Genomic DNA, 21178 nt, shown 5'->3' with positions numbered 1-21178 from the left:
GATATGGAAAGTTCTTCTCTGAACATCCAGAGATGAAGCACAGAGAACTGTCTTATATTGGGCTGTCAGAGGCAGAGCCTGAGAGAAAATATTTGTTCAAGAGGTTTACTTAGGGAGTGATCTTAGGAGATGGGGAGCACAGGAAGCCAGATGAAGAAGAAGGAAAATCCCAGCAAGAATGTGGTTTCCCCAGAAACATGCTTCAGTCTGATAACATTTGGGAGCTGTACATACAGTTCATCCTACCTTGAGTCTAGGGGCAGACATTTATACCCCTGTGTTATTTAGTCATTGGCCATTGGCCACGTGGATTTAGCAACATGAATATCACTTATGACCTAAATGAAAGCAGGTCCAGTGGTGAAGTAGGTACACAAACCTATTGAGTGTATTCAAGAGAGAATGGGAAGGGAGAACTTGGAAACAGTGGGTATACGCAACTCTTTTAAGAAATACTACTGCAAATGGGAGCAAAGACATGGAGTTATAGCTTGATAGGTATATGGGGTCAAAAGAGTGTGTTTTAAGTAAAAAAAAAAAGTTATATTTCTATGTTGAGAGGTATAATCTAATAGAGGAGACAAAATGATGATGCCAAGAGCATAGGGGATGGAAGCCAGTGAATAAGTAGAGGGTGTGGCCTTAGTGAGGATAATCCATCTCTAGGAACATAAGAAAAGATAAATTATAAAGGAATACTTCTATAAATAGGAGGGCAGGGATGATGGTTAGAGATGTAGAAATTCTCTTCTGATTGTGTTTAGTTTTTGCTGAAATAGAAAGCACAGTCATAAGTGGAAAGTGAGTAAGAAAAATCACTGAGGAAGACAGAAAAGAGGTTGTAGGTTTGAGGAGAGGTGAAAAGGGGTGAAATAGTCACCTAGAAAGTGAGAAAGTAAATGGAAAAGGGAAAATTAGGGTTACTAAACAACTTTACTAATTCTAATGGTTTTTGACTTGATGCTTTGAGATTCCTTAAGCGTACAGTCTGAAAATAATCCTGTCTCATTCTTTCTATATCACAGTATGTCCTTTATTTCTGTTTCCTCCTCATTGTATTAATACTAGCCAGAACTTTTAAAACACAAAGTTCTGTTGATTCTTGTCTCAAATATCTCATTCTACTCCTTTCTCTCCACCTCAACTATCACCACCTTAGGACACACTAAAATCTTGACTGAATACTACAATAACCTCTTAATAGGTCTCCTGACATTTCACCTGGCCCTCTTCCAATCCATTCTCTATTGCAAAGGCTGAGTGAGTTTTTGAATACACAAATCTGGTCTTGTCACCATCACTCTAAATCCTGTAATGGTCCTCACTGCTTTTTGGCTAAAGACCCTAAGCAACCTGCTCCTTCTTATATCTCTGCCTTACCTCATACCTCCACCCTCTTTGTGAGCACCAACCACAAAAGCATTCTCTCAGCTTTTTCTCAAGTAACGGCATGCTCTTTCCTCTGAAATACGTTTACAACTTTTCCTGACTTTGCTCAGTTAAAGCCTATTTACCTTTCATTTCTTTTAAAATATCAAAGAGAATTAAAGAAAAATGGAATGCACACTGAGAACATTAATATATGTTTAATTAGAGTTTCAGAAGTAATGAGAAGAGAAAGAGTGAAGAAAAACAATATTTGGAGATATACTTACTGAGAATTTTCCACAAAGACATCAGTATGTATACTCAAGTATTTAGTAAATATCAACCACAATAAATAAAAAGAAATGCATACCTGTACACAGTATAGAAAAACTGAAGAACACCTATGACAAAGAGAAAAACTGAATTAAAAAAAAGGAACCAGAAGAATACAACAATAACAAAAAAAGATTTTATTTATTTATTTTTAGAGAGAGGGGGAGAGAGAAAGAGAGGGAGAGAAACATCAATGTATGGTTGCCTCTCATGTGCCCCATACTGGGGGCTGGCCTGCAACACAGGCATGTTCCCAAGCTGGGAATGGAACCAACAACCCTTTAGTTTGCAGGCTGGTGCTCATCCACTGAACCACACCAGCCAGGGCCAGATTACCTTTAATGGAGTGGCAATCAGAGTTTCAGATTATTTCTCAATAGCAACAATGGAGGCCAGTAGACAGAAAAAATGATGGTGTCAAAAATTTACCATTGCCCTAAAATTGTAGACCAGTGAAAAAAGTATCTTTTAAGAAGAGGGCAAAGTAAAATCATTTTATGAGATGGAAAATTTGCACATGGAAGTCCCTCACTATAGGAAAGCCTAAAGGCAGTAGAAAGTTGGAAGATCTGAGATGGAAGAAGAAATGAAGAGCAAAATCACAGTAGATAAGTGAATAGGAAAACTGGCAATGTGGGACAACCGTATGATGCAGTTATAAGTTTTAAAAATGAATAAGTTGTCCTGGCTGGTGTGGCTCAGTGGATTGACTTGCAAACCAAAACGTCCTTGGTTCCATTCCCAGATGGGGCACATGCCTGGGTTGCAGGCCAGCTCCCAGTACGGGGCAAGTGAGAGGCAACCACACATTGGTGTTTCTCTCCCTCTCTTTTTCCCTCCCTTCCCTTCTCTCTAAAAATAAATAAATAAAATCTTTTAAAAAAAGAATGAGTCTTCTAAGTTTTTATACTTTCAACATTTAGGATAAAATTGTTGATTAATTTTAGACTTTGACAATTTAAGCATATAACTGGACTTCTAAAATTCCAATCCTTTTTATTTCAACTAGACCACTTGCCTCATTTGCATTTGATTGATAAATTAAACTTAGCTATAACAGGCAACATTTTGAAACATTAAGAAAAGTATGAAAGTTGTTTATGACCTCAAGGTAAGCAAGGATTTTATAAAACAAAGCACAAAGATCATTTATTATAAGAGATATAATTGATAAATTGGACTATATTAAAATTAAGAACATTTGTTCATCAAAAAATGTCTTAAAGAGGATAGAAATACAAGAGAAAGTAACTAAAAGTTTTATAATAGATATAGTATAATGAGTACCATAGGAAATAAAGAATTCTCATTAAGACAAAAAACTACCAAAAAGATGTAAACAGGAATTTTATAAAAGAGGAAACTCAAATGGTCAATAAGCATTCTTAAAAAATTATTAACCTTATTAGCAATGTAAGAATGCAAATTAGAACTTCAATGCACCAACATTGTACATTCAACAGCTAAAAAAGATTAAGAAGCCTGATGCTACTAAGGTTGTCAAGGGTATGGAACGATGGACACTCTTATGAAGTGCTTTGGGCAATGTTCATTTGTTTAACTACCTTCTTTAAAAAAAATGGCCATGTCTAGTTAGTCTGAAAATGTGCAACCTTATTACCTGCCAACTCAATTCCTGGAGAATCTCTTGCATGTGAGCTATATACAATAATATTCATAGAAGCATTATTTGTATTAGCCAATAAAAGGGGGAACCTGGATACAATATAAATATCCTTCAACTGTAAAAAAATCTGAATATATTCATATAATACCATACTATACATTGAGCATGATTCAGCTATTGACATGAACACAGTAGAAATTTAATAATATTAAGTAAAAAAGAAACAAAAAAACATAAACTAGTCTCAGAAACAATAATATGATTTACATAACAGACAAACTAAAAAGTGTGTAGTTTGAGGAGACATACATAAAAGAGAAACTATAGAGAAAGGGATAATTATCACAAAATTCAGGAAAGTGGTTACTTCTGTGAGGGCAGACAAAGGCATATGATTAAGGGACATTACACAGGGGAGTTGTAAAGTGCCAGTGATGTCATATTTTAGACATAGAGATTTCTAAATATATCTTATATTTATACAAATAACATAAATTAGTATATAAAAACAAATACATATGTTTCACATACTTGCGAATGCATGCTACCTTTTATAGTATATCTCACATGGGATACTACTAAAAAGAAAAAATTACTATTTTTTCTTTAAAAAAAGAAAAATAGTAAATGAGAAAGCTACAATAATAAATGTAGACAACTTTTTCAAGTTTTGCTGTGAAACAGAGTAGAAAAATGGTCTTGAAGGTAGACAAGCATGACAGGTCAGTGAAATATTCTTCTAAAGATATAAAACAAAACAGAAGTGCCCATGAGAATGAGCCAGTAGAGAAGAAATAGATGATACAGAGAGAGAAACAAAACTTTAGAAATAAAACCCTGAAGGAGGAAGGAGAAGGAGAATGGCAGAGATTAGAAGGGAAGGAGCTTGCCTTTAAAAAAACAGCAGTGGTGTCTCACTCATAACATAATGGAGGGGCACATAGGCATATAGCTTTGGTAAAGGAAAAATGAGGGTTTTCCTATCTGGCTGCTTGGAAGTCAGGGTTGACAGCTAACAGGGAAGTGGAGAGAAAGGGATATAAAAGTTTCAAAAAGAATTGAAAAGCAGGAAATATTTAGGAGAATGTAGAACAACAAGAGAATGCTGAGTGTTCACACATGGCTTTGTGGTCATAAATTTTCACTGAAACCCTTCTACCTGGTGTAAATTTTCCCAGGTAACTTGTAACTTCCAACAGGTGAAGTTACAGAAGGGCTAGAAAGTTGGGTCTGTGGGTTAACCAGGCTTGAAGATGACTATGTAGAAGTCAGAGTTTTGTCATAAATTATAATAGAGAGCTCTTCCACAGGAAGCCTACATGCCAGCTTCAGCCATGTCTCTAGTGATTCCTGAGAAGTTCCAGCACATTTTGCGAGTACCCAATGCCAATATTGATGGGCAATGGAAAACAGCCTTTGCCATCACTGCAATTAAGGGTGTGAGGTGAAGATATGCTCTTGTGGTGTTGAGGAACGCAGACATCAACCTCACCAAGAAGGCAAGAGGGCTCACAGAGGATGAGGTAGAATGGTTGATTATCATTATGCAGAACCCATGCCAGTACAAGATTCCACACTAGTTCTTGAACAGACAGAAGGACGTGAAGGATAGACTATATAGCCAGGTCCTGGCTAATGGTCTGGACAAAAAACTTCATGAAGACCTGGAGTGGCTGAAGAAAATTCAAGCCCACAGAGGGCTGTGCCACTTCTGGGGTCTTTGTGTTCGAGGTCAGCACGCCAAGACTGCAGGCTGCTGGGGTTGCAATGCGGGTATGTCCAAGAAGAAACAAATCTATAGAACTTGTTTGTTAATAAATAGTTTGTACACCAAAAAATTATAATAGAGAGAAAAAGATAAGGAGATTGAGAATGTTAGCAAGGGAGGAAGGAGTTGAAAACAGAGTAAGGTTCCATTGTCACAGAGTAATTAGGGAGATTTCAAGTCAAACAAATGCAGTTCACATGTGGTTCAAAAATTATTGGAGAAGTGTACCAGATCAGGTGAGCTGGAAGGAGAGACGGCACATGAGATGACAGTGAATGAATGAACTTATTGCAATCTGTTGGCTAGTTTGTACATTGCTAAGAGGATGTCAAGAAGCCCCTATGACCAGCAGGCAAGAAAGCATCCTTAGGAATTAAGTATCTAAACAGATTTTGGGGTACCACAGAGGCTCAGCAGAAGACCTCCAAATGGGCTAAGTCAAAAGTTGGGGATCAGGGGCTATAAACTGACAAATAGGGGAGTTATTTGGAGCTCTGAAAAGCAGAGAGAGTCAAAGAGTAAATACAAAGTCTACTGAGGTTCCTGGCAGTAATATTGTCCAGAATGGGCAATGGAACAGGAGATGGAGTCACAGGGACAGGAGCAGAGTACACAGAGAAAGAAGCAGACACTCAGAGGAAAGATGGCAATGGAACAAGAGACCCAACACTTCTCATGAAATTATAGGATTCCTCTTACTGCAAGTAAGGTTCAAAGCACAGGGTTAGCATGAGAGCTCCTTCTCACAAATCATCTTTATTGGAATCTCAAGACACTAAGAAGTAACCTGGAAAAAGGTTTGGAAAAGATGAACAGTAGTTCATTTAGAATGAATAAAGGAACACCTGTTTAAATATGGGCAGGAGGGAAAGAGTCACATGAGCTGTTTTGTGAAGGTCTGAAAGAATGTATGACATAGAAAAATAAGTCTTGACTTTTTCTTATTTCTCAGATTAATAAAAGTAATGGAAGTTAATATATAATATTAAGTAAAGCTTTAAAGCAATGAGTCACCATTTTTCAGCACTGAAATTGATATATGTGAGCCAAACTTAATAGAGGAAATCAAAAAAGAAGCCACTTTAAGTGTCATTTATGCTTCAAGACTGATTGTTTACCTTCCTGTTTACCAGCTAATGTATGGCATTTGAAGGTTTTGAAGGCTAAGTAACACCCTCACCTGTCTTTTTCCACTCTGCTTTCACTGTTCATCTCCTCAAATCTCCGCTCCTCCACTCCACGGCTTGCTGGTCACCTTCAAAATTTTGATCTTGGCTAAAATCTGTGTGCTAATGATTCTCATCTCCTATCTCTGGTCCCAGACTCACTCCTGACCTGCAACCTCCTGTGTACTAAACTGCCCATTGAAAATCTCTATTTGCATGTCCTCTGAGCACCACAAATACACCCAGACCTAAAAGAGGTCCTTCATTATAAATGTCTCCCAAAGTCTGTCCATGTATTTTCTATTACTGTTCCTTGAAATCCCAACAGAACCTCAAACTACTGAAGGTCAGTCATCACATGCTGCTTCCCACATTTAACATCCTATCACTCATCAAGGCTTAAGAATTTCACTTATTTAACATCTGATATTCAATTATTGAACATTAAAAAAATTGTTCACTAGTAATCAGAGGCATACAAATCAACAGAAAGGAAAAATATGTTTTGTCAGTCAGTTTGAAAACATGCAAAAGATAATACACAATGCAGTGTAGGAATCACATGAAATAAACTCTACTGTGTGCAGCAGAAGCAAAGATAAAATCTTTGCAGGCCAGTTCCACCATGTTCATCAGAAGTCTTTAAAAACGCATTTCCTTTCTACACATCTAGAAATCTACACGAGGGAAATAAACTGGAAAATACATAAGCATTTAACTACACTTAATTTCACAACATTTTTAAATAGAAAAAGTATAAACTGCATAAATTCACAAACAGCCTGAATAAGAGATTTATTAAATAAATTATGGTATAGTTTTAATTTCTTTGAAACCATTAAGAATGATTATATAGTCCCATTTGTTTATTTTTTCTTTTGTTTCCCTTGCTGGAGGAGATACATCAGAAAAAATATTGTTATGAGCAATGTCCAAGATTTTATTTCCTATGTTTTCTTGTAAGATTTGTATGGTTTCAAGTCTAACATTTAAGTCTTTAATCCATTTTTTAATTTATTCTTGTGTGTGGCATTAGAAGGTGGTCTAGTTTCATTTTTCTGCACGTCTGTCCAATTTTCCCAACATCTTTATTGAATAAACTACCTTGAGCCCATTGTATGTGCTTGCTTCCTCTGTCAAATATTAATTGACTATAAAGGTATGGGTTTATTTCTGGGCTCTTGCTTATGTTCCATCGATCTATGTGTTTCTGTTTATGCCAGTACCATGCTGTTTTGATTACTATGGCCTTATAGTATAGTTTGATATCAGAGTATTCCTCCAACTTTGTTCTTCCTTATCAAGATTGCTGTTGCTCTTCAGGGGCTTTTGTGATTGCCTATATATTTTATGAAATATTTGTTCTAGTTCTGTGAATCTACATCAAACTAAAAAGTTTTACACAGCAAAGGAAACCATCAACAAAATGAAAAGCAACACACTGAATGACAGAACATTTTCACAGATGTACCTGAGAATGGGTTAATATTCAAAATTTATAATGAACTTATAAAACTCAACACCAAAAAAAAACAAACAATCCAATTAAAAATGGGCAAAAAATGGGCAATAGACACTTTTCCAAAGAGGACATACAGATAGCCAATAGCCATGAAAAAATGCTCAATGTCACTAATCATTAGAGAGATGCAAAATAAAACCATAATGAGATATCACCTCACACCTGTCAGAATGGCTATCACCAATAAATCAACAAGCAATAAGTGCTGTTGAGGATGTGGAGAAAGGGGAACCCTTTTGCACCATTGGTGGGAATACAGATTGGTGCAGTAACTGTGGAAGCAGTTTGGAGAGACCTTAAAAAATTAAAAATGGGTCTGCCTTTTGACTCATCAATTCTACTTATGGGAATTTATCTGAAGAAACCAGAAACACTAATTTGAAAAAATATAAGCACCCCTATATTCATTGTGGCATTATTTACAATAGCCAACATTTGGAAGTAGCCCAAGTGTCCATCAGTAGGTGAGTGTATAAAACACCTATAGTACATTTACTCAACGGAATACTACTCTGCCATAAAAAGAAGAAAATGTTACCTTTTGTGACAGAATGGATAGACCTGAAATAAGCCAGTTAGAGAAAGACAACTACCATATGATTTCACTCATATGTGGAACCTAATGAACAAATTGAACTAACAAGCAAAATAGAGACAATGATAGAGAGCAGGCTGACAGCTCTGCAGCAGGAGCTATGGGGTTTGAGGGGGAGGAATCAAGCAAAAAAGATAAAGGATTCATGGACATGGACAACAGTGTAGTGATTGTAGAAGAGGGAGGGGGCTAGGTGTAGATGGAAGAGGATTGAAGGGGGTTAAATGGTAATGGAAAATATACAGTAAAAATAAACTATAAAAATTTTAAAAACTATTAAAAAAAGAATGATTATGTAGGTATGCACATACTGCCACAAATGATATCCACATATATATTTAGACAAAGAAAGACTGCAAACCAATATATCTTGTTTCCATTTTAGGTAAAAATATGTTTATGTATGTATCTAAACAGAAATATTTTAAGAAGTACTGCCTATGCAACTCTTATTTAAATCTAAAATTAATAATAAAACTACTAAAGAAAAAACACTCATGTGTTGAGGATTTCTGTTTGCTAAAAAAGCATATGAACTTCATTAAGTTAAATCTTAAATCAGCACATAAATATTCAGGAGTAAACTTTGAGACCATAAAAGGTAGGATAAATGTAAAACTGCAATACCTATGATTTGAGGTCAGTTACTGCCTACCAAAAAAACAGGTAATTGCCCCCTGCTCTCTTTGTATAGCCAACTTGTTACAAAATCAGGTAAAATAAATGCCACACATTTTTACATAGAAATGGGATAAAATAAAACAAAAATTTTAAAGTAGGACACAAGTTCTAGTTGGACAGAGGATACATTTACCTGGAGTAAAACAACATGTCAAGGTGACATACACTAAGTGCCAGAGAAGTACAGGTTAATGGTGTGGAAGACAAAGGACTGATAAGGTCAAAGAGGACTTCAAGAAGAGAGTAGGCTTCAGCTTGATTAAATGACAGGTAACTCTGAGAAAGAAAAATGAAAAATGTATTTCAATTAAGATAAATATTAAGGAAATGAAAGTATGGATAGTGTGTTTATGAAAAATTAGAAGACTGACAAATAAAAAGCATGCTCTTGTACAAGAGCTGTGAGAGATGTGGGTGGCAAAATTAGATGCCTCCCACACCCCTCATACATACAACATACACAATACACACATCCCATATTCAACATATACACCATATGCAATGCACATGCAATATACAAAACACACATTTCAAATCCAAAATATACACCAAACACAACACACATACAATATATACAACACATGAACATCATTCGCAATCCACACACACCACAACACAACATATACAATACACACATATAAATTTACATACCCCATAAACACAACATATATAAAACATACCCCACATACAACATACATACCACATGCAATATACACAAACACTCAGACAAAACAGACCACACACACAAACACATACCACTATGCACAGATAAAACATGCACACAAACCACAACACACACAAAAAAACACATGCTGTACACAAACACATGCCACATATACAAAACATACATCACACACAATACACATATCACACATGACACACAGACAAACTATGCATAAAAATACCACACCATACAAATATACCCTCCACACCCACACATACAAATCCACCACAATATATACCACCCATACAAAAACACAAAACATTACACACACAACACATACCCCACACACACACAACACATAGGAAACACCAAGCACAAAACACACAACACAGATTATGTGCATAACATTAGAGTAAACATCTAATTCCTTGATTTAAAATAAGTTATATTTTGGAAAAAATTACATTAGGTTATAATATACCCTAATTTATTAATATTTTTGTCATAAAATATTTGTCTTCATCTGTCAAGTTTCCACCCTCTCATCTCCCTCTTGGCTTTGTCTTCTGCAGACGTATGGGGAATCAGTCACCTGGTGATGAATGGAAAGCAACAACCAGCAAGGTGTACTGTTCTCTACACAGACTTTCAACCATTCCTCCTCTTGTTCCCAGGCCTGTCCCCTGTCTGCTACCACACCTACTGCTTCCACTGGCTCACTTCTTGATATCCCTTCCAGAATGTTTACATCCCAGGTTCTGCTCCTCTCCTAACTAGCTACCATTTTGCTTATACTTTCCAACTTATAAAAATGCTCTGAATTCATTACTCTTCTGATATTGTCTCATGTCCTGATTTTTGGGTTTTGTGTTGTTTTTATACCTTTGTACTAAAATGACCTTTCTGATATTCTGTTGGAATTTGGGGAGGTTATGGAAATTGTTAATTATGTGTGTTCACTTTGTGTTTTTTTTAAACAGAAGTCCCTATAATAAGTTCTAATTGTGGAAATGACCAAGGAGTATGGATAACAGTAATGGTTCAATTTTTTCTCTGTTATTTGAGATAAAGTTTTGCTTTCAATCCAACCTCTAAGTTTTTCAAAATAAATGCAAACAAAAGCACACATGCAAACATATCCAGCCCACAAGCTGCAGAGCTCTGATACTGACCAAGGAGCATCACATTTAACATACAATGATCTCAGACTCTTGCCAGGAGGAGGCCCAGCATGATATATAGTCATTTTAGGGGAAAAAATAACTTTCCCCACAGATATAAATTGATGCTAAGAATGCATGACTTTGCATTTCAATCCTGTCACTATCGGGTGGAACCAAATTTTATGAAACAAACTTAAGCTATTGAAAGAAAAGTTAGTTATTTCAAATGAGCTAGAGTCCCTACTCACCAAACAAATAAGAAAATCACAGTCTTAAATTTTGGGATAGCATCTAGCTTTGCTCCAGCTTTTGGATATCATGCAGGTGAATTGTTAAAGCAGTGCTTATTAGATTCTGAATTTCCATTCATTTTCTCCTTTACTTATGCAATCAATCTTTACTGAGTAAATACTATGTTCTAGGCACTGTTTTAAACACAAGGGATGTAGCACTGTATGAGATGGAGAAGATGTCTGGAAGCTTTCGTTCAAGTAATAGGCAAAGACAATGAACTCACTGTGATAAGCAGGAAGAAGAGAAACAATGCAAAGTAAAGCAGAAGAGTGACAGTGGAGATTAGAGAGAGTAGGCCTGCCTCTGTGAAGAATGATATTTGAGCAGGCACATGAAAGAAGCAAAAGGAAGATGGATAATGAAAGGTAGTCCCAATGTAATGACGAAACAAACTTGTGAAAGTCTGGGGTAGAGTTCCAAGCAAATGCAAAGACCCCAGTGCAGGGATAACTTTGGTACTTGGGGGAAAGACCAAAAAGGCCAAAGTAGCTGAGTCTAAATAAGTACACAGTTCAGAGATTTAGACAGGATTCTTTGCAGATCATGACTTAGGATTTTTCTAGCAAGGGAATGTGGTTTGATTTATATCACTTAAATGAGCACCTTTGTAGCTTTGTTTCCAGAATACTGACAGTGAGCCAGAAATAGGACTAGGAAGACCAGTTAGCGAGAACTTGGAGTCATCTAAAAAGAGAGTGAAGTGGGCCCTACAAAGATGGTGAAAAGGGATCAGATTCAAGCTATGTACCTAAGTTAAAACTTATAGGACTTGGTGATTTATTGGACATATAGGTAAGCATAGAATTTGGAGGTGGTCTGAAGAACAGAGGTGGCAAAAGCTGGGGATGTAGAAAGTTCCAATAAGGAGCAACAAGGGTTTTGTTTTGAATATGTTAAGGCTAAAATTCTTACTTTCCATTCAAGTGGTGATATATACTCTAGGATCTACAAGTCTGGACCTCAGGCTAAAGAACAGGCAATACAAGTTTGGGAGGATCATGAGAGTTCAGATGGAAATCAGGGCCTAGAGAATCCCTTGGAGAGGGAGTATAAATCAGATAATCAGAGGTGGGGTGGGAGAGGAGAAGAATGCACTAGAAGGATCAGTGAGGGAGGACAAGGTATGATGCCCTGAGATCAAAAGAGAAAAGTGTTTTGAGAAGGAAGGAAGGAAGGAAGGAAGCAACTGCTCTAAGTTGCTGAGGGGTGAGTAAGATCAGGACTGTAAATGAACCATTCGGTCTGGTGAGCTGGAGGCCATTGGCAACAAAGACAAGAACTATTGCAGTAGAGGAGTAGAGATCCCAATTGAAGAGAGTAAGGGGTAAGGAGAATGGTGGTGAAGAGTTAGAAACAGTAAAAACAGAAATCGGTGTTTGTAGAACTGCCTGGAGAAATGCTGAATCAGGGACTCCTTCCTTCCTTCCTTCCTTCCTTCCTTCCTTCCTTCCTTCCTTCCTTCCTTCCTTCCTTCCTTCCTTTCCCTCCCTCCCTCCCTTTTAAATGAGGGTTAATTCCATGTTTTTGTACATTAATGAACTAACTCTGGAGAAAGAAAAAGTTAACCATGCAGATGAGAGGAGATAAAAGCAAGAACAAGAAGAAATAGGATCTGGATCCAATTCAGGGGTTGAGTTTTGGGGGGAGCAAAGACAATTCTTCCATTTCTATTCCATCCCATTCATTTGCATCTCTAACCTTGGCCTAAATACACTTAAACCTAGAAATCTATCAAACTTTATGTTCAGTAAAGTAAGGGACCTCTTACTGACATTATTTAGTCCTTATCTTAAAATTTTATCATGAGTATTTTAGCACATATATATTTCCAGCTGACCTAAGTTTTGTTGCAGGTTCATTTCATTTAAAGTAATAATTTCATATGGTTTGAAATTCAACTTACAAAAAGCATGAAAAATTATCCCCTGTGCTAGTATCTCTCAAACATTCATTACCCCCACCTGGAGGTCAATAATATCACCATTTCTTGAATATTCTTTCAGAAATATTTTATGCATATACAAACACTTTTATTTCTTCTTTCTTTTGCCATTTTTATACAATTAGTGACACGTGGCTCTGTCTGTTGCTTTATCCTCTTAAACTATATCAGAGGTTATTTGCTATCAGTGACCAAGGAAAACTGCCATTCTTAAAAAAAGAAATCTAATAACAAAATAGTCTTCATTATGACCACATAAGAGCAACATAAGAACACAAGTAAGAAATGTCAAGATGAAAAAAAGAAAAAAGAAAAACATCATATGGAAATAAACATAAATTAGAAGGCAAAAAAGATAAGAGATATTATTGAAAATGTAGTAAAAAATAGAAGATAGAAATGAGAAAAGTGAACAAAGGATATTAAAAATTTTAAAGGATGAGAGAAAAGATGAAAGCTACAAAGAAGAAAAAGAAAAAAAGTACGCATGGTTAGAATCCCTCCACCTATAATAACAATAACAATAGTAATAAAATAAAACATTTAAATACAGATTTAAAAATAAACTTTCCAAACATAAAAGCAAAGCAAGCCTATTTCTAAGTGAGAAAAGCACACACTGTGTTTGAGAAACTACATCAGTATCAGCAATGCAAACAGATATCTTAGAAAAGTCATCCAACCATAAAGAATCCTTTGGTCAGGTAGACAAAAAGATCAGTCTTAATGATGATTTCCTCAGAGCAGTGGTCAGTACCAGAAGACAACAGAGCAGTAGCTCTAAGAGTAAAAACAAACAGCAATAACAACAACAAAATATGACCTAATGACTTCATAGTAAATGAAGTTATTCTTCAAATACAAAGGTGACAGAGTTTTGAACTTGCACGAACTCAGTCACCACGACTGCCATGAGACATCCATGAGGAACTCTCAGAGAACAGACTTCAATCAACCCAAACCATCACAGAAGGACCAAGTCTAAATGTGCTGTAGTAATGAAGGGGAAGAAAAAGAACATAAATCCCATCTGCACTGATGATGTAGAGATGGCACAATTAACAAACAGGAGCAGGGGAAGAAAATGGAAAGTAGAATCCATATGTTGATTGCTGAGAGTGGGAGGATATGATTCAAAGTTGACACATTAGGTAAGAGAAGTGTAAGTAGAGTACACTGTTGAAATATAAATAGTAAGAAATACATTACTACTGATTAAAATCAAGTTATAAAAGAAAAAGAGGCAGGGGGATAATTCTAATGGCATCAATGTTGTCTAAAAATAAATGAATAAAAAGTATGTGTAATATTATATATATAAAAGTAGTCAATAAAATGAGAATATATACCTTAAAGAACTCCATCCACAAAAAAGCAGACTATACTGTGAAAAGCTTTAAAAATACCATAAATACTAGCATAAAATATAAAATAATGTGACAGAGAAAATACAAAACATAATTATTAATCATTAAATGAAAATAGGATTAAATCACCTATTAAAAGAGAAAGATCTTCAGCTCTGACTGGTGTGGTTCAGTGGGTAGAGCATCCTCTTGCAAACTGCAATGTTGCCGGTTAGATTCCAGGGTCAGGGCACACGTCTTGGTTGTGGGCCACGTCCCTGGTTGGGGGCATGTGAGAAGCAACTGATTGATGCTTCTCTCATGCATCAATATTTCTCTCCCTTCCTCTTTTTCAATAAATAAATAAATAAAATATTTAAAAATATACATATAAAAATGAAAGAGAAAGATCATCAGATTTTATTACAAAGCAAAATCTGACACTATGTTGTGCACAAGAGACATTCCTTATAAAAGTGATTAAGTTTGGGTCAAAATAAAAAGAGGGGCAAAATACAACTAAGTAGATACAAACAAAAAGAGAGCTTTGTTCCTGATATTAAAATCATAGAAAGTAAAATTCTAGTCCCAAATTATTAAAAGTGTCATGAAGTAGACTTTGTAATGCACTAAATACCCAATAGCAACATTCACAAAATGAGATCAGAGAAATAGACACAGCCCACAGTGGGAAGAGATTTGAATTCACCTACAAGTATACAAAAAATCCATAAGCCAAAAACATGTAAATATCAGTAATGAAAAGACATGATAATATTAATACACTGGGGGGAAATATATTCAGTCTTATCCAAGAAAACAATTTACCTTCCTGATATAAAAGAGTTTCTAGGAATTGAAGGGAAAATAAGAACTTATAGAAAAAAAAGAAAATACATGCAAAGGATATGACCTATTCACAGAAAAACCAATGTGAGTAACCCTTAAATATATGAAAAATACACAATGTCCACCCATAATAAGAAAAATAATTATTAAATCTACACTGAGTGAGACCTGGCCAGGTAGCTCAGCAGGTTAGAGAATCAACCCTGTATTTCAAAGTTGAGGATTCAATCCCTGGTCAGGGCACATACAAGAATCAACCAAAGAGTATATAAATAAATGGAACAACAAATTAATGTATGTGTCTCTCTCTGTCTCTCTCTGTCTCCCTCTTTCTTTCCATTCCTCTCTCTAATATCAGTAAATTAAAAAATGTAAATAAAATAAATAAAACTATGCTGATATGCATGGTTTCTCACTGAAAAGACAAGCAAAAAATCCCCAGGTTTTACAACATAAATTGCAGTAGAGGCTATTGGTTTACCTGGCCCCCTGTACTTGGAGGGCAGAAAGAGACAGAGGAAAGGCCCACCACTCCCAATTGATAAGTGGCAGGTATAATAAGCAAAAGAACTTACACTCCAGGCTTTTCCTGGTTGCCACAAGACAAGTAGATCTCCACACCTGCCAACCAGAATCTTACAATGTGTACAGAGTCTAGAAATCTTAATCAGGGTTCAGTCACATACTCAGTCCAGATGATCTTAGAAACATATTACCCTCTCAAGGCTGCATCCTTGGAACAACTACTAGTGTGAAAACAGTGGGCTCAAAATATATTGATATTTTAAGGACAGGGTAAGGGATGGGGTCTCTGGTTATACTGGGTCCAATTCGAGAGTCAATTGATGGTCACATCCTCTAGATGACTTCTTCCTACAAAGGTATCCTCTTTCTTCAGAGAATGAACCAAAATAGTGCTTTACAGGAAAGAGCCCAACTTGACAAAAATGTGAAGGGTTTGGGTGGGGTTATCTTTGAAATATATAATCAGCAGTTCTCAGCAATTCACAGAGGGGTAGGAAGAACTTTTTTGAGTAAAAGAAAAAACAGGAAGAATATGTTATTTATGTTTTGAGACTTAGCTAATAAAAATACTAGTTACCCTACTAATGGGGCATGCAGAGGAAAAATTCATTCCTAGTCTATACCATTTCACTTAAGGCCAAATAAAGCCAAAATCCTGTATTTGACTTGAGAATAGACAGGAAATAAACCTGGTTCAGAATTTTAGCTTTCTGTAGCACAGTTTCTTTGAGGAACAAATATATAAGGTAATCCCAAGAGGCTTTTCTTTTTCAAATGTCCTGACTTTTTCAGATGATAAGCAGTTACTTAGCAGTATAAGTAAGTTTCCCAAGCAAATATCCATGCAATTAATGATACATGTACAAGATGTTTTCCTGTGGAGAAAAGAAATTTGTTGAAAAACACAGCTTTAGTAAGGTGGCAGCACAGGTTAACATGGCTTGCCTTCTCATACAACCACATCAAAATTACAACTAAAATATAGAACCACCACCACCCAGAACCATCAGATATCAAGTTGAATGGAAGTATGAAAACTACAGACTTAAGGAAACAACATTCACCCAGACTGGTAGGAGAGGAAGAGATGTGGAACAGACTGGTCACACAGCCACATGTGGTGAATATCTTAGGAGTAAGGAGTTTCAGCCCCATACCAGGTCCCCCAGCCCAGGGCCCAGTGCCAGGAAGATAAGTCCCTATAACTTCTGGCTTCCAAAACCAGGAGGGATTGAGTCAGTGGAAGAAATTTAGGGAGTTCCAAGCAGTTCCTCTTAAAGCATCCACACATGGATTTACTCAGATTCATTCTCTCTGAGTTCCAGCATAGGAGTAGCAGTTTGAAAGGCACCAGTGGCATACAGGGAGAAACTAAAGTGTCTGGCATGAAGGCAAAAGCTGGGGGACAGTTTTCTCTCAGACGGAAAGGTAGGCAAAGCCATTGTCCTCTTTCTAAACCCTTCCCACACAGAGCCACAGAGCCAGCAGGCTAGTGCCATATCCATCAACCTGGCTAACACTGTTTTCCCAGCCTTGGAGGTTCCCAGAGACTCTGTCCCACCCAACATATTGGCATACCCAAACTGTTAACAGTAACTTATGCATATGAATTGCTGGACTTGGCTCATGCTTCACAACTACCTAAATTCTCTCAAACAAGCAACAGCAGTCCTCAATGAGGCCCCAATTCCCTCATACTTCTTGCTAAGTGGCCTCCGGCCCAGCAATAGCAGCAGCCAGCCTGGATTCATAGCTTAGCCTCATCTGGGAATCTCCAAGCCCAGAGTAAGAAGCAGCCATATCAGATTGCTTTATAGCTTCATGCAGAGTAGCTATGGGCAGAACGCAGGTGAGGGCTGACCTTGGCCTGCACCACCTGAGAAACCCCAGAGCCTGTGCACCCAGTAGATAGCTACAGACTGCGTCAGAGCACCACCACCCTGCTCCTGCATAGCCAGTCCTCCACAGAGGGTGGAGATTGGTGGTCAGTGATTACAGATAGTCCTCACAGATGACTGGGCTGGGTAAATCCCTCCCATTGAACCCGCCAATAGCAACCAAGGCTCAATTACAAGAGGAGGGAGTACTCAGCTCACATGAAGTGTGCACCTTGAGTACCCAGTTTGGGTGACAGGGGAGGCTGTGCCACTGAACCATACAGAATACCTATTATATTAGGCCATGCTACCACAACAGGGAATCATAGCAGCTTGACCTAATACATAGAAAAAAAAAAACACAAGTAGGTTGCCAAATGAGGAGACAAACATGACCCAAATAAAAGAACAGATCAAAACTCCAGGGGGGGAAAAAACTAAACAAAATGGAGGTAAGTAATCTATCAGATGCAGACTTCAAAACACTGGTTATAAGGATGCTCAAGGAACTTAGTGAGGAACTCAGCAGCATAAAACAGATCTAGTCAGAAAAAAAGGATATACTAATTGAAATAAAGAACAATTTACAGGGAAAGAACAGTAGAGTGGATGAAATTAAGAATCAAATCAATGATTTGAAACATAAAGAAGCAAATACCACCCAATCAGAACAACAAAGATAAAAAAGTATCCAAAAAAATGAGGATAATGTAAGCAGACTCTGGGACAACTTCAAACTTTCCAACATTCGGATAATGGGGGTGCCAGAAGAAGAGAAAGAGAAAGAAATTGGAAATATATTTGAAAAAATAATGAAAGAAAAATTCCCTAATGTAGTGATGGAAATAGACAGGCAAATCCAGGAAGCATAGAGAATCCCAAACAAGATGGATGCAAAGAGGACCACTCCAAGATACATCATAATAAAACACCAAAGTTTAAAGACAAAGAGAGACTCTGGGCAGAAAAAGAGCTTTATTTTTAAAACTTTAAAAAAAACAAACAAACCAGGGGCTTCTCTGCTCTAAAGTAGTACATGGTTGATTTACTTTATAATATAAATGTTATTATCTTTCTAATTTTATTAAGCTACGTAAGAAGAAAAAAATGGGATGAGGGCTTTTGTTGGTGTGAAGTGTTCTCATCAGTCACTGAATTTGCCTGATGACAATCCAGCAGGTCAGGCAGACACACAGAATCATAGAAAATCAAAGTTTTAAGTGTTTCTATTAGTTTTTTAGGGCTGCTATAACAAATTACCTTAAACTTATAGGCTTAAAACAACAGGATTTAATTGTCTCATAGTCATGAGAACTATAAGTTTTAAATAAAGGCATGAGCAGGGTCACATTCTCTCTGAAAACTGTAGTGAAGAATCCTTCCTTGCCTTTTCTAGCTTCTGGTGGTGATGATCAATCTTTGGCATCCTTGGCTAGGAGCTACATTATTCCAAATTCTGCTAAGTCTCCATATGGCCTTCTAGTCTCTCTCTCTCACTCATCTCTCCTCATAAAAACAACAGTCATGCAGGTTTGATTATATTGCAAGGACCCTATTTCCAAATAAGCTCACATTTACAGGTACTGGGAGTTAGGATTTGAACCCTTGGGAGACAAATTAAATTCACAACAGTATCCTATACAGAGGTCTAAGAAAAGAGCTGCTCTTGTGGGGAAAATAGGAAAATTAACTGCAGGGCATCTCTTTGCTACTTCTTGTATAGCCTGAAGAACCTGGTTAAATACTGACTAGTTGTGAAACTGTATAAAACCATTTCACCTCTTCAGTCTCAGAGTATTTATCTGCAAGTGGGGATTAAGTCAGACAAATGTGGCCATAGACCAGCAGCCTGGACATCACCTTGTGAGAAATTGTGAAATTCATCACCTCCCACCCAGACAAACTGAGCAAGAAATTGCATTTAAAACAGGTCTCTAGGTAATTCAGATTCACCTAAAAGTTTAAGAATCATAATCTGCTGATAAATGCTAGTCCCCTCTACTTATAAACACCACAAAATAGAGGGGAGAAGATGATGGCTGGATAGGTAGAGGTTGAACCCACTTGCTCATGCCCGCACCATGGATTTCCAGCTGATTTTCCAACAAGTGAACTAAACAATCAATGGAATCTTAGCCGATATGAGTCTTTGAAGCCAAGGAATACTGAGGAAGCTTTATACCATCCAGTAAGAGATTTTGTGAGCTGAAGGGGAAATACCCTGCATGAGGTGCCTGCAGCAGAGGAAAGAACAGAAGAGAGAAAACGCAGCTTAGTAGCTCCCACCCCTTCTGGAGCAAGGGACCCAGATCCTGCACAGGAAATCTCTAACCCTTATCAGGAGAGACTTGGTGGGATATATGGAGTCTGGGACTCTCCTGGTTGGTGAGCTGCACACCAACAGAGAGCAGCATATCCATACCTGCAGCACCAACCAGGAGAGTTCAAGAAGGAAATTCTATCTCTTAAAACTGTCAGAGGCACCAGCAGGCTGTGGCACCCTGACTGAGAAAGACGTTTTGCCTTTTCGGAAGGTGGAGTTTGTAGAGCATCAGGCAATGGCTCAGAGCTGCAGTGTGGGTACCACATAGGGACTTTTCTTAAAGAGGAGCATGGAGGCATGGCTGGAAAGGAACTCCATGCACATGTGAAGCTGATCTGCCAGCAAAGAGGCCAGATTGAAAGCACGGTTCATACCCATGAGTTCAGCTGGCCAGAAAGTGTAGAAGGCTGCACTACAAAGGGATTACAGGACACCACCCAGCGTGGATGTCAAGCAAGGTTGAGGTGGGGGCCTGCATGCAGAATGGAGGGTTTGGGTCTTAGCGTCCTGTGAGAGGAGTGAACTAGGAACTGGACGGGCAAGAGCTGAACACCTGAGATTCTTTGCAGCTAGGCAGGACCACATACAGCATGGAGTACAAACCTCAGGGAAGGGGAAGGCACACCCAACCCCCACCTGCAGGACAGCAAACTCCACAGAACAGTAAGTCCAGGCTGAAAAATCCCTGCCTAGTGCATATCCACAGGGGAAAGAAAGGGAATCTCTAAAGGACCTCCTTATGAACTGTTATCAGACACTATTGGCTCCTGCTCAGTCCCTATTCCACTGAAAACAGCAGAGCAGAGAGATTAGAAATTGGCACAAGAGGTATTCATGGCCCTGCCCAGCCTCGGCTCTCACACCATCAGTACCAAGCAGGAAAGAGATGGCTCTTACACAGATTGGCCTATCACATGAAAAAAACAGCTAATTCATCAGAAACTATACATTAGACCAAGACATGTGGTGCAGGGGTGCGGAACATACCCACCATCTTCACTGAAGCAGTAATCAAAAAATTAACAACACACAAAAGCCCTGGACCAGAAGGCTTCAAAGGTAAATTTTATCAAACATTCAAAGAAGAACTAAGACCCATACTTCTCAAACTATTCCGAAAAATTCAAAAAAGAGG

General features: G+C 37.5%; 1 pseudogene; it reads left to right on the top strand.

Annotated features, from left to right (window-relative positions):
- Window positions 1-4662: 4662 nt before the first annotated feature.
- LOC123807737 lies at window positions 4663-5172 on the top strand (annotated as a pseudogene).
- Window positions 5173-21178: the final 16006 nt, after the last annotated feature.

This window comes from Phyllostomus hastatus, unplaced genomic scaffold, assembly GCF_019186645.2.
Source record: "Phyllostomus hastatus isolate PE091 unplaced genomic scaffold, TTU_PhHast_1.1 phas_scaffold_46, whole genome shotgun sequence".
Classification (NCBI taxonomy): Eukaryota; Metazoa; Chordata; class Mammalia; order Chiroptera; family Phyllostomidae; genus Phyllostomus; species Phyllostomus hastatus.
Note: the sequence above shows the minus strand (reverse complement) of the source record. Positions and strands in the feature narration are given on the sequence as shown.